This window comes from Apis laboriosa, unplaced genomic scaffold (genome assembly GCF_014066325.1).
Source record: "Apis laboriosa isolate Shangri-la unplaced genomic scaffold, ASM1406632v1 scaffold1_cov151, whole genome shotgun sequence".
Classification (NCBI taxonomy): Eukaryota; Metazoa; Arthropoda; class Insecta; order Hymenoptera; family Apidae; genus Apis; species Apis laboriosa.
In genome coordinates, this window is record NW_025222279.1 from 4,337,102 (window position 1) to 4,352,637 (window position 15,536).

Genomic DNA, 15,536 nt, shown 5'->3' on the forward strand with positions numbered 1-15,536 from the left:
TAACAAATTATCCATTTTTCAAATCTTTTTGTGTAAATTTTATTTATAAATTTCATTTACTTACAAATAATTATTTAAAAAAGATTTATTAAAAGAAGTTATTTTATAATAAGTTATGTTTTAAATATTACAATGATATTTGCAAATATTTTGATTTTAACAACAACATTTTAATTATCAAATTAATAATTTTAAATAATTTTCTGTTAATTACAGTTTTAATATTGCAATATAATTAAGGTTATCTGAAAAACATTGTTTTTTTGATTCGACCCTATCTCAAAATAAAGCAAAGATTGTTGACAATGTTAATATTTGGCAAAGATAAGTCTTTCGTTGGAAGCTACTCCAGACAATGCAGATTATACGTAAATAGTATATGAAACACCATTACTATCGTAATATCTTAGTATTTTAAAGTTTTTAGAAAAAGAAAAAATATATATTTTTTTCAAATTTGTGAATAATTTTCAAGAAAGAAGTAAAATAATTTTAAAGTGAAGAGAAAGACAGCGTGATGACTCAAAACACATTTTAAAATCTGTTGCATAATTGAATAGTTCGACAGTCGAGAATAATACGATACCGAAGATCGTTATCGTATCGAAGGGCGCCACTATCGACGATACATCAGAAAATTTGAAAGTATACCAGTCAAAATACGATTATCTACGCGGTATGCGTGTCGTGTTTGAGTATTTGGTTTTTTGAACGATTTCATGATCGAAACGTATGTAGAGATTTGTGCAATGAATTCTCCAGACACTAAAAGTTCTAAATAAAGCTTAAAGGTCGTAGAAGTTCCTGGAAATGTAACGTAGCCCGGTATTACTTGTGGATAACTCGTATTAGTGTATAAGGAGGGACGCGGGAGAAACTGATTGGCAGATTGCGTTTCATAACTGACGGGAATAGTTAGTCAATCAAGATCGGCAATTTTCAAATTTTGCCGGCGACTGATAGTTTCAGTGGAAATTGTTTGCCGACACTGAAAGGGTCAAAGACGATTTTATCGTTTCATCGATTTTGCAAAATGTATCTTGAAATTGTTCGGTATTCATATTAAATATAGTGGTGATAAATCTTTTGAAGAATACTGTCGAGAAAGAATCATCGAAATTTACTTCCAGAAAAGAATCAACAAGTTCTACGTATACTTCGTTTCGAAGGTATGATATTAATTTTATTTTATTACTTTTTTTTTTTTAGTAATTGATTTCCTCACTAATTTATTTTATACATAGCGAAATTAAATTAAGCGTAAATAAAAATTAATGGCGGCCAATATAATGGCGATTATATATTATTATATTAGTATTTGTTGAATAATTGATTAAATGAATACTTTTGAACATTTTGGTGTCTTTTAAAAATTTTTTTTTAATTAAGAAGTATTTGAGAAATTACTATTAGTATTTGATGTATTATATAGATATATACATAATATTTGTATGCAGTTTAGAATTTTATAGATATATTATTTATAGGATATAAGAAAAGGGATCAACTTTTTAATTTGATTAAAAAAAATGTTCGTGTAAAAAATGCACAAATTCAAGGGGAAAAAACACGATTCTAACATGATTATTTTGTATTTTATAAAATCGAGTCTTTAGTTTTTTTGTATATCAAAAATGACCTTGAGAATATGTCAATAAGTTGAAGGTTGAAACCTTGTGTATTTACTGTGAAGTATGATGACATATAATATATACATTTATACATATCTATGCATTCGAGGTTACTTTATCAATTTTTGTGATTTTAAATCTAATCTTTCAAATAATTTCATATTAACTATATTTCATATTAATCATATTTCAATCACAAATGATATTCGATTTAAATGTAAAATCTGATTGATATTCAAATCACAATATAAAAGATATAAAAAGCGGATCAAAGCATTTTTTGCATTCGTTTCAACATTTTATCGTGATGTCTTTAAGATTCCGACTCGTTAACTTCTGATAACGAGATGGAGCTCGTACCATAAAGAAAATCCTCGAACAAAAACCTTGTGAAATTGTTTTTTGCCCGTATTGCGAACAATTGTTAATTTAATTTTACTGACTGTCTTGTTCAAGAAGCAATGAATTCACGCGGAAAAGTTCGTTTGAATTACTACCATGTATCACAATTTGTTTGTTTGCAAAAAAGATAATATTGTCATTTAAATAATATTTTATTCTATAAATATTATTTTGTTACAATTATTTAGTATTTTATTAAATATAAGTTTGTAATATTTAAATATAAATATTCAAAATTTAAATTCATATTAAAAATAATTTCAGTAATCTTGTGAAAGTTGATAAAGATAGTATCTAACATTTTCAAAATGTACATCACCATACATACAACGCACTTTAGAAACTTGTTAAAAGAGATTTAGTCTTGAAACTTTATTAAAATTTTCATTCTACAAGATATCGTTGACATAGTGTGCTTCATTGTAACAATATCGTGTACAAGTTGGTTTTATTCATTTCTACGATATGAAATACCGCAATTAAAATATTCAATTAATACATTATTCTCGAAGTAACGTGAAATTTACAAATTTTATATCTAAATTTATATCTCAATTAGAATATATCGAAACAATTTGCATATTCGGCAGAGAAGAACTTTGATAAAATTTCAAAAAACCGAAATGTTAGCATAGGAATCGCATGATATTCCAGAAATGTTATTTGTCGCAAGGGATTTGAAGCAATATCTATCGTAGGCCATCGACGGTACAGATAATACGAAAAAGTCTCTTCCAATTTTCAACCAATGATTGGCAATCATAGAAAATAACTAATATCCAATCCCAGATAATTCAAGTTATCTTTCTCCACATTACCACACTATCCTTCAATATCAATTTAATCAACATTTTATTTCCAATAAATTATTTTCATACAATAATAAATCCTACTCTTCGTTATTTTATTACTTCATTATATTTATAACAATATTATTGAATCGATAAAAGAATATTTATCGTTAAATTATCAATATCACAAAAAAATATTAAAAAAATCTTCCTTTTAAATCGTTTTCCTTAAAATCATTGCCAGAGAAAATGCTTAATCATATCAGATCCTTCAAAAACTTCTCTTTCTATTTCTTCCATTTCTATCTATTCTGCAAAACTAACAATCCAATCATAGTCATCCACGTATACACCAAGAAATCTTATTAATACATTCAATGCAGAAAATATAAAAATAAAATATTTTCTAAATATCCAACTTTCCTTTTGCATTTGCATTCAATACAAATATTGTCATTGCTATATATTATATTCATTATATTTTTCACCATCTTATCATTATTTCTTGGGCACAATCAAAAATCCATGTACCTTATCGAAAATCGATTCAATTTTGCCGCATTGAACGTATTATTCAAATCATATTCCTCGAGAAGAACTCATATCTTTTTTCCAAAATCAATATCCCACTTTCAAATCAAACAATCATTAATTTATTATATCTATATCTATAAGATTATTAACACATTCAATGCGAGCAACGTGAAAAGATGAAAAAGATTATTTTTCACTTTTATCTTCCTTTTTTTTTTTTTTTTCAATACAAGTATTACAATTGACATAATATGGATAATCATTTCCGATTTCATTATAACATTTAAATCAAAAATTCATTCATCCGTGAACCGAAGAAACTCTCTTCGATATTTGATCAAATCGCATCGAATTTGTATTATTCATCTCTCAAGAACTCTCAAACTTCTCCACATCTTCGCGCTTTCCTCCAAAAACGATCACGAATCATCCACACCCACACCAAGAAATCCCATTAAACCATTTCCTGTTACGTTACACTCACGCTAACGAAAACACTCTCGAGAAACACTCTCTTACCGACCGAAAAATTTTGTTTTTCCGGCTGTGCACCCAGCCTTGCGTATATACGATTGCCTGCATCGACAGTTGCCCTTAATTCTAAAATAACGCTTTGCCACCACTCCGTGACCCGTGTTGGAAGACGCGTTGGTCGATCTGTTTTTTTACAGCCAGCCTTAAAGTGGCCGCCTACTATCTCGTTTAAACGGTTATTCTCCGCGTTGACGCAGATGGTGAACCATTTCTAGGTCGTTCAACACCCGACTGTCTTTTCGCGCGTAATATCCTCCTCGCTTACGGCCATCGTTTATCTCGAGAAACTTTAACCAGCTACTTTTTTCTCCTTCCCCCCTCTCCCTCCTTTTCCCTCTCCCTCCTCGCTCCGTTCTTCTTTTCCTCGCATTTCTCCTCTCCACGGCGCAGCAACACAACGTTGCAACGTTGCGACGCGCCGCAACGTTGTTTATACTACTGAAAGTAGTAATTTCGACTATATACGTCCGCGACAGAATGTCTATTCAACGGGCGAGAGAATGAGAGGGTCTTGGTCGTTTCAAGAGTGGATGCACGTTTAGGGGGCGGAATGTGGATCTGACAATGAGCTCCAAGATTTCCACCATAATGGTTTAAGATGGTCGAGATTGTAGGGTCATGAGTGGATATCGGAGAGCAGTAAAGTACAGTATTTTTATACGTTTTGTGTAATTGAAATTTTCTAAATGTGATAGTGAATCGTTGAAAATAGTGTTTTCAATTTGGATGTAATGTAAAATGTTCGTTTAAAAAGATCTTTGTGGTAATTTGAGATAAATACACATTTGATGGAGTCATGAATCTGAATTGTAAGACAAACTTTCTTTTTATTGTTATTGAGATTGTTCTAGAGGAGAAAGTATTTTTAGGATTTGTGTAATTTTGCAGATGTAATAGTAAAATTGTAAATGTTGAAAATAGTGTTTTTAAATTGTAATAATTAACATATAATGTAATATGTTTAAAAAGATCTTTGTATTTGAGGAGTCATTTGGTGGAGTCATGAATCTGAATTGTAAGAGAAGCTTTCTTTTTATTGCTATTGAAATTGTTGAATTTAGAGGAGAAATAGTGTTTTTAGGATTTGTGTAATTGAAATTTTGCAGATTGTAAAGTTGCAAATCGTTGAAAATAGTATTTTTAATTTGGATGTAATGTAAAATGTTAAAAAGAATATTATTTCTTTGTATTTAGAATGAATGCATATTTGATGGAATCATGAGTCTGAATTATGAATCAAGATTTCTTTTTAATGATAATGGTTTAGAGGGGTTGAGATTATAAGATTATTGTGATTATCATAAATGAGAAAGTATAATGTTTTTAAGATTAGTATATTGAGATATATTCGAAATTGTAAGTCGTTGAAAGTAATATTTTCAACTTACACGTGCTATAAAATATTTATTTAAAGAGGTCGCTTTTTTTTTTTTACTGTAGCATTGGAGGATATACACACTTGGTAAGTGGAGCTATAAATCTGAGTCGTCTAGGTCAAGGTCTTTTTTTATTAGTAATTTTTTTTTTACAATGGAAATGGAAATGGAGAACACGTGCAAATGTGTTTTCAAATGTTGGTGTATGGTAATTCAAAATTGAGATGTTGTAAGTCGAAGCAAAGATTGTTGTCGCGTTCTCGAATGGAATATTTGAAAGTTTCTCAAAGGAGAAATGGTATCAGTGATGATATTTTCCACTCGAGAAAATGGCGAATATAATAATATAGATGTGAAGGAATACACAGTTGGTTTCGTCTCTCCGAAGATAAAAGAAAATCCTTTAACGCAATTTCATTCGACTTAACACGATTTAATTTTTTTATAAAATTCCAATTTCCCTCGATTTAATACTTCATTACCTCTAATTTTCGCAATATCAATAATAATTCAAGCGTATAAACTCAATTACACTCTTGATTCCAATCCCTCTGAAAGTTTCTGCTGGGAAATTTCATCCTTCTTCCTTCATGCTACTTGGCTTTAAACAGTTTACATCAATGATAAAGTTACAAACTTTTTTTCTCGCACAAGATCTCCTCTATCGAACGTGCAATTCCCCCTCCTTTTCTGCAAACGAAAGAAACTCGAAGGAACTTTCCACCTTTTAACACCGTGCTTTCTTATTGGTAATAATAGAAAATCCTTTAATGAAAATTTTCAACATTATATTAAGATCGATCGAGATCTCGAAACAATTCTCTAATTTGATTGTGATTCGAAATTCTAAAAAATTAAGAATGATTGTTATTATTTTGAGTTTGAAAAATTTAGAAAAAAAAAGGAAGAAAAAAATAAGTATTTTAATTTCGAGAGTTTAAAGATTTTACAAAATTTCATAGATCTAAAAATCAATCACTTCGACTAATTTTTAATTAGTCCATGATCATGGAATTTACCTTTTAGCACTAATATCTTCTTATTAACAATAATAGGAAATTTTTGATGAAAATTTTTAGCATTATATTAAGATCGAGATCTCGAATCAATAATTTGATTGTGATTCGAAATTCTAAAAAATTAAGAATGACTGTTATTAACAATCACTATTATTTTGAAAAATTTAAAAAAAAAAGGAAGAAAATTTAAAAAAAAAAATATTTTAATTTCGAGAATTTAAAGACTTTACANGATCGATCGAGATCTCGAAACAATAATTTGATTGTGATTCGAAATTCTAAAAAATTAAGAATGACTGTTATTAACAATCACTATTATTTTGAAAAATTTAAAAAAAAAAGGAAGAAAATTTAAAAAAAAAAATATTTTAATTTCGAGAATTTAAAGACTTTACAAAATTTCACAGATCTAAAAATCAATCACTTCGACTAATTTTTAATTAGTCCATGATCATAGAATTTACCTTTTAGCACTAATGTCTTCTTATTGGAAATTTTTTAATGAAAATTTTCACCATTATTATTAAGATCGATTAGTCGAAATTTCGAAAATAATTTTTAATTTTCATGATCATGGAAAGGATAGGCATTCTCTTAGTGAATACTACACATTTTTCCTCGAGCGAAGAAAAAGACGGTTTTATCATGTTACAGTTCATTGTGCCATTCCGCTCGTAATGCTTTTTATCCTATATCAGCTTATAACAAAAGCAGACCCATGCTCGCTCGTAAATTTTAAATTGATCGTACGATTTATGATTTCCTGTTGGTCGCCTCGCGTCGAAGAACAAAACAGAGCAAAACACTGTAAAGGTAAAGAGAGGGCATCGTAGAGGAATCTCGAGTTGTTCAGCCTCGTTAAGGAGAATGATCCGTTTATAGCAAGACAATCTCGAAAAGAGATCTTCCTTTTTCTAGCTATAGTGAAATTTATCGATAAGAATTAAACTTGATTCGTTTGATGTAATATTTTTTGTGGATGATCGAATCGTTACAGAAATATATCAATAACGTGGGAAAAATTGGAAAAATTACTCGCAATGATGAAAAATTTAACACAAACACGATCAAATTTTATTTACTCTTAATATTTTTGACTCCATTAATATTTTTTTTTTTTTTATAAAATATAATGTAAAAATCAAAATTCTAATATAATGTATTTTAAGATAAAAAAGAAAAAAATATTTTAAAAAACGAATCCACCAAGAGACATATAACAATTGAAACAAGTAGTATTTGACATTTGATGGATATCATGGATGGATACCATTCTAAATCAACGTCACTAATGCAATTACTAATCTGATATTCTCCTCTGATCCCGAGGAGACCTCGAAACGAATCGCATATAATCAAACTAATCGATGTAATTTAGCAATTTCCAAATTACGGTGATCCTATACTATACTATACTTATACTATACTATACTATTCTAAACCAAAGATAAATGTTTGTCCCAATGGACCGATGTTGACGACTCGGTTGTAAACTTTGACAATGGCGCTCGTTGGTTAAAGCTCGTTGAAACGGCGATACGACTTGCAAAGAGAGTATATGATATAAAATACAATATAAATTCAAGGATGAAATTAAAGAATAAAAATGATAAGGAACGATTCAACGTAGTATCGCTTTTTCACTTCGTCTTATTATTCTTTCAAGAATTTTCAACTCTTGTTCCGCTTCATCTGTTTTTTCTCTTTTTTCCTTTTCTTTTCTCCTCTTTCTTTTCCTTTTCTTCAGATACACGAGGGAAACGCCATTAATATTTTCCATTCTAAAGTTTCTCTCGTTTAAGAACGAGAGAAAGAGACGAAAAAAAATCATTTGTTATCATTGTATTTTTAAATCGATTGTTGTTGTAAATCCAATTTTTATTCCGACAATTGAACAATGTATAGAATTTTGATAAATTCGATAAAAATACGTAATTTCGGCTAATACGCGAATAATAATAATATCAAGTATATTCAAATCGATATTATCCAACCACGATATTAACATCGTGTGTTAAGGTATGCAACGATAAATTCGCATAATATATCAACAGCAATAAAGTGAATTCCATCGACCTCATAACTTTCATATTAATATTTACAACGCTGCTGCCATTAACGAAGTGATAAGTTTGATCATAATAAAATGTAAAATTCAAAGTATATATATATATATATATATATATATTTTTATTAAATCGTATTGTTTGTTACATTACATTTTTATCTATATCGGAAAAACTTTATATTTTATTATAATTATTAAGATAAGGTATTCAAGATTCGTTCATGCAATCGATATTTTTAGCTTTATTCTTCCTTCATATTATTTCCTATTTGCGTTTTGAGAATTTATATTTCTTATAAAATGTTCGAACATCCGTGGTTTATTCATCGGTGTACAGTCAGGCGTTTATTTATGTTAGACTATCATTTCGCGCTACCGTTTTCTATATCTACGCGAATTTTCTTCACTCGCGTTTTTCTTTCTATTTAAAATTTTGAGTTTTAAGAAATAATAATTGTTAGATAGATTTAATTGTCTCTCATATTTTCCTCGAACTTGGGAAATTTTTCGATAATTTTAATTTAAAAATTCACAAAGATATTGCGTAATTAAAATCTTTTTTACTCTTAGAATATTATTTGAATAAATGTATTTTACACGTACTATAATACACGTGATACACGTATGAGTGTCATTTGCATACGTTTATGAAACGTAAGAAGAAATTAAAATCTGATAAAAAATTTCGATTAAAAAAATTTCAAACGTATATTTCGTTCGTATATACGAAGAAAATGGAGGTGTGATAAGAATAAAATTTTCCAAAAAAGAGAAAAAAAAAAAAATGTCAAAAAGAAATTACGAGAAAGTTATTTTCCACCTTTTCAAATTTATTCCAACCACGATATTAAAGATTGGACACGATGAAACACGATTCGCCATCGCACAGGTAAGATGAAATACCGTTGGGTAGATACTCAGACGTGATAAGATGTTCAAAATAACGATCGAGAGTCTGGTCCAGATACCGAACCTTGGAATATTTATTACGAGATAAATCGAGGCATCGAAATAATTTGCATTCGAATGTGTTTCGACAGTAAAAAAAAAAAAAAAAAAAAAAAAGAAAAAGAGAAAAAGAGAAAGAGAAAATTAAATTGAAATTATGCCCATTTACGATTGCATACGATTTCATTAATTGTTCGATGGGGTCAATATCATATATTGCCCTTCCTCCGATGTTGCACGAGTTATATATACATTAATATTCTTCTACAATATTTTGTTGTTTCATTCACCGTGATTTGCATTATTTTACACGTTTGTAAAATTCTCCACATGCTAATAATTAAATTTAAATATTCATACGAGTGGATAGTACATCATTTACTGGAATATTAATCTTCCTCGATAAATATTAATTAATATCGAAATAATAATTTTTCATCAATATTAATTTTATTTCCTTGAGGAGGGGGGGGGGGAAAAGATAATAATTATATATATCTCACGTCCGACAAAGTATTACAAATTTATCGTTAAACAGATTATTCTTTTCCCCTAAGAACAATTTCTTCTTCTTCCTCCTCCTTTAAATTTATCGTACGCCTGTCATTTACGAAAGTGAAAATATTCGAATAAATAAACGATAATTTACGCGCAGAAACTTTTATTCCCGCGATATTAATGTATTCGATATCGCTTTTCCTTGAAATATTTTCATCCTGTCAGTGGCTATCTGTTAACGTCAGATATATACATGGCTATGCCGTTACTTTTACGCCCCTTTTACAAACAAACGAAACGTATGAACGCGAATGTCGTTTCCTATCCAGATAAAAATCGTGAAAATTTCACGTTTCTTTATAGATATTTCCGCGAATATTTCATCGATTTTCTCGAAAAAAGAAAAAAAAAAAAAACTCGTATATATACATCCATACTTGCTACGTGATCATCATAAATATCCATATTGATCCTCTATTGCATTCCGTTCCCAATTGGGGAATTAAATTTCAAAGAATTTGTGTGTTGTGTTCCCGCGTGGAAATTCAAAATATATTGATGCATCCGTCAATGTATTTTTTAAAAAATAAGAAATTGTTGTTAGAGTGCTGTTATTATTTATTCCACGCTCATTTTTAAATAGACACTAACAGCCGTATATATTTCTTTCGACTCGTCATAAAAATTCATGCAATAGAGAATTCATCATGAAATACGATGAAAATTCGTCAACCAAGAATTCTCTTCTAAAATTTAAAACCGCTTAAGATCAATCACGTTGAAGATGAAAAAAATAATTCACGGTAAAGCAAGGTTATTTTTCGAATTTCTCGAGAAAGTTAGCTAGTCTCGTTTTGAAGGGATTAAGAATTGGAACTTGCTTTATAATAAAAATATAAACGAGTAAACGGGGTGAAGGACAGAAAGCGAGGAGGAGAACGGGGGGATTGATGAATTCAATTAAAGTTCGGGGCGGGGATGTTCATCCTCGGAAGTAGGCGTGTTCGTTTTAATGATATTCGACCAGGAATTAATTAGCCAGTGTGTAACTGGGGGGTGGAAGTTTTCTCCCCGGTAAGAAATTAGGACGAAATTATATATTTAACAAACAAAGTTTCTGTTTCTTCGTTTCTTCCTTCAATTTTCTCTCTCTTCGTTTTTTTGGAAGAGGGGGGGGAGAAAAAAATCGTACGTATCTTTACGATCGAAGAGAAACACTACTTCCTTTGTGTTCATATCCCCCTCTTACGTATTTTTTTTCCTTTTTTATTTCATTAATTATTTCTGTTTGACAGCGATTAAAATTCGTTGAAATTATATATTTAACAAACAAAGTTTCTATTTCTTCGTTTCTTCCTTCAATTTTCTCTCTCTTCGTTTTTTTGAAAAAGGGAGGGGAGAAAAAAAATCGTAATTTACGATCGAAGGGAAACACTACTTCTTGTTCATATCCCGCTCTTACGTATTTTTTTTCCTTTTTTATTTCATTAATTATTTCCGTTTGACAGCGATTAAAATTCGTTGAAGGAATAGAGGAGGACTTTTTATGATTTTTACGGGATTTTCTCTTACGGGAAGAGAAAAATAGTAAACAAGATGTCTCTCCTCTTCTCTTCGTCCTCTTGAAAACACGATCAAACCGGGCTGTTGCGTTAAATTTAAGTATCTTATCGAAAGAGGAAGGGAGAATAAGAAAAAAAAAGATTTCTTTTTATAATTTTTAACTCAGACGACACTTTTTCTTTACGTTTTTTTTTTTTTGAGATATTAAGAAAACAATTATTTATTCGAAACGAATACGCAATGTCTGAATTTGTGATGTTCAAAATATGTCAATTTTTGCGTTTAAAAAATATGTGAAAAAGAAAGATGAGAGGGAAGATTTTATAATTGGGATACTATTTCTTCTTTTTAGAATGTGAAAAAGGTTAGAAATATATATATTTCTTTTCTTTGAAACATACAATTTTGGTAAGGAAATTTAAAATGGAGAAACAATTGAAGAATTTCTGTAATTAGAAAACTAGAAAACTATTAAAAAAACTTTTATTTTTTTTCTTTTTTATTTTACATTTTTGATAAATGTAACACGACGCGTCTACAATTTTGCAACAGAATTTTTTGAGATATTTAAAGTTAAAGTTTGAAGTATACAATTTCAAATTCGTTTCTTTTTTTTTTTTTTTAGTCTGCTTAGAAATTGAAACGAGTAAATCGTTGGTCGATTGAAAGTTTCGATTTGGAATCGAATTAAATATGGATAAATTAATTTTCAAAGACGTTAAAAATAATAGTATCCAACTCTAGCAAATTTTACTTATTAATTAAATTTATATACGTTTTGAAAATTATTTAATCGTGTAATCAACTATTTAACACATAAGCCACGAATTACCATTTTAATCAGATTAACGTCCATTGGAAAGCTGAATTACGGTTAAATATTATACCTGCGTTAATACGAAACCAGAAATTATTTAATCGGAGGATATTAGCCATTCTGACGCGTTTTTATTCTTATCTTTTTAAACATCTTCTAAACTTTTACAACATTAGAAATATGTATTTGAATAATATTACGACAATATCTCGATATTTAAAATTTTCGACCATATCAAAATTTCTAACCTCAATATATTAATGAAATTCTAAGTTTGAAATGTAAATTTATGCAGATAAATGGAATTTGGACGTAAGAGTTAATTGCGTAAAAAAATTCACAATTTGTTTCAATTTGCATCGATAAAACAAGCGAATCGATAAGAAAGGACGAATTGAATTTTTCCATATTATAAATCTTTATTAATTCAATATTATTGCGAATTGGTAATATAACGAACGAACGTTTCGATATATCGCGTATCGTACGAGAAATTTTCTCTCACCGGTTAGAAGAATTGTGTTTATCGATATTTTTTTTACCAACCACCCAATCCCGGATAACGAATAAATTTTACTCCTTCCGGAGAGAGAATCGCAGAATTCTCATTTTTATTTTTATATCTCTACTTTTTCTCCCTTGTCGCGTTAATTATTACGCCGTGAATAAATACAATCATGCTTGGAATTTAATAGATTTCGAGATTAATTTGTCTCTCGGGCAATATTCATTGCACGATGCAAATACTGAAAGATTGATAGGAAAATGAGGAGAGAAGAGATACTCGAGGAGAATTCATTTCAATTTTGAAAGGATAATAGCATTAAATCGACAAAAGGAAAACACTATATAACATCGAAGGGATCTTCACGATTTATATATATATGTGTGTGTATGTGTGTGTGTGTGTGTGCGTGTATGTAAAAATATTTGCAAATTTTTTTTTATCAATTAATATATATTGATATAAGTTTTTTCACATTATTTCGAAAATTTGACAAAGAGGGTTTTAATTACGAGATATTCGAAGTCGTAATAATAATTTTTTATATTTTTTTTTTTTGATAAATCGAAGATTGAAAGAAAAATGAAAGTAAATATTTTTTTTTCTAATTTTAACGTTATCGATTCTTTACGAGGGACGTAGCGCGTATTTATCGATTTTTCTTTTATATTGGTCGAGGGAATAAAGTCAAAGGAAGGAAACGAGTTAAACAGAGCACTTGGAAAATCAATTTTATTTTAATTCTTTAGAAAGGTGCGAATATTCATTTTATACACGAAAGTTGAATGTTTTAAACTACTACTACATGTCGTTTGAAAATCAAAAATTTCAAAATGAAACTCGGAAAACTTTTAGAAAATTCTTTTATTCAGAAAGCAAAAAAATTTGTCTTTTTATGCTTCGTATAATAAATATATTTCCTTCTAAAAAAAAAAAAAAAAAAAAAAAAAAAACGATTTGAAAAGTGTTAAAAAATTTGGAAAAAGATCTTGAGAATTTTTTTCATGAGATTATGAGGTAAACGTCTCTAATCATATTTATCATACATATTTTTAAATAGAATTTTCTTAAGACCTTTATGAACTCTATTCCCTCGACCCTTGACGATATATAAAGCTTTTCAATAAGCAAAGACATTACATTATATCTTTCGAGTTATCTTTCGCGTCATCTAGAACTTTCATTGTTGAGCACGCTAAAAATATAACATTAACATAGTCTGTCTTGTTTTCCGTATTCTATGACATCGCATTAAGGATGGAACGAGTAGAATGCATAACATGATATAAATAGTTTGCGTAATGCATCATGAGCTATCTTTTTGAAAATTATTATACGACTAAAGATGTTTCTTCTTAGGTATATGATTTAAAAGAATTTTACAAAGAATATTTTTTCTTATATATTTTTTTTTTTAAATGAAAGAACATACGTGTCATTTATCTAATTATCTATCTAAATTTTATTTAAAAATCTGATAAAAAATTATCAAAGAATGTAAGATTTTTTCGAATTTTAAATTGATTTTTTTTTTAAATTGTTATTTATAGGTTAAGAAGAACTGTCACATTAGAAGTGTCACATTGTTACATGTTAAAAGTATAATTTGGTTTAAAATTAAAATAATGCTTATATATGCGATATCTTTTGATCTTTTAAACGTATTTGATGATATTGATATCGATACGTAATCAGAGCAGTTTCTAATTTTGAATATATTGGTTGGTTTCCAATTAATCTCATTCCAACTCATAATACGATTTTCGTTTCGTTGAAATTTAATATTATCGATATCTGTTGATTGTGAAAATACAAGGTTTCCAGCTAAATTTTCTTCATATTTAATCCGAATTGCAATAATTTCGATCAATTTGTCGCAATAACAAGTCTCTTCGTAACAAAATTTCAACACATAAATAACAAGACGACTTCATACATGTGTAACTAACTTCAGGCAGAAAAAGTAACTAGATGTAACTAAATTAAATTTTTCTTATCGACCATTAACCTCTTTTTTTTTATTAAAAAAAATAAATAAACAATAATTCGATTATATCCCGAAAATAATTATTTATTTAGAAATTTACTTTTAACGTAATAATTTTAATTCTTAACATCGCTTCAACTCCTTGCCCTCCTCTCTCTAAAGAAATTTCCAATCAAGAAATGGCCCATTTAACAGATTAAAACGATTCGAACAAATACATTATGCGAACGATTTAATACGAGAATTGAGAAGAAGACGTAACATTGCAATTTTTCTCTTCATCTTGTGCACGACAAACAAAATTCAATTAAAAAAAAAAAATATTCTCCCTTTCTTCTTAAATAAAGATACCACGCATTTATCGCGTCTTTTATCGTTCTCTCTCGACGTACCTTTAAAGATATTTACCGACCGATTTTTTTGCCAGCCGATAGCGATACATTACCGTGTCAGGATGGATCGAAATGGAAGAAGAGAAAAAGCACTTGTGATTTTTACCTCGTACGAAAAAAAAAAAAAAAAGAAAAAAGGAAAAAAGAAAGAAAAAAATTTATGGAGGGATTGTTCTATATATAAATTTTTCAGTCGCTTTGAACGCTGCATTTTATTCATTCGTAGCAAAAGTCCAAGGGCGAGCTGGTCTCAAAATGAGAATCCATTTCGAATACGGATGCGAAAATAGTAGCTGGAAATATTGTCGTTTGAAAAATTGTTTCACCGACCGCCCGCTTTGATTTTTCGTTTAAAATTTACTTTTTTAACCGTGACGTGAATTGTTCATGATTTTATTTTTTTTTTTTTTTTTTTTTGAAAAATTAATTTAAATTAATTTCAAAGTACGTAATTACGTACAAAGTACGATG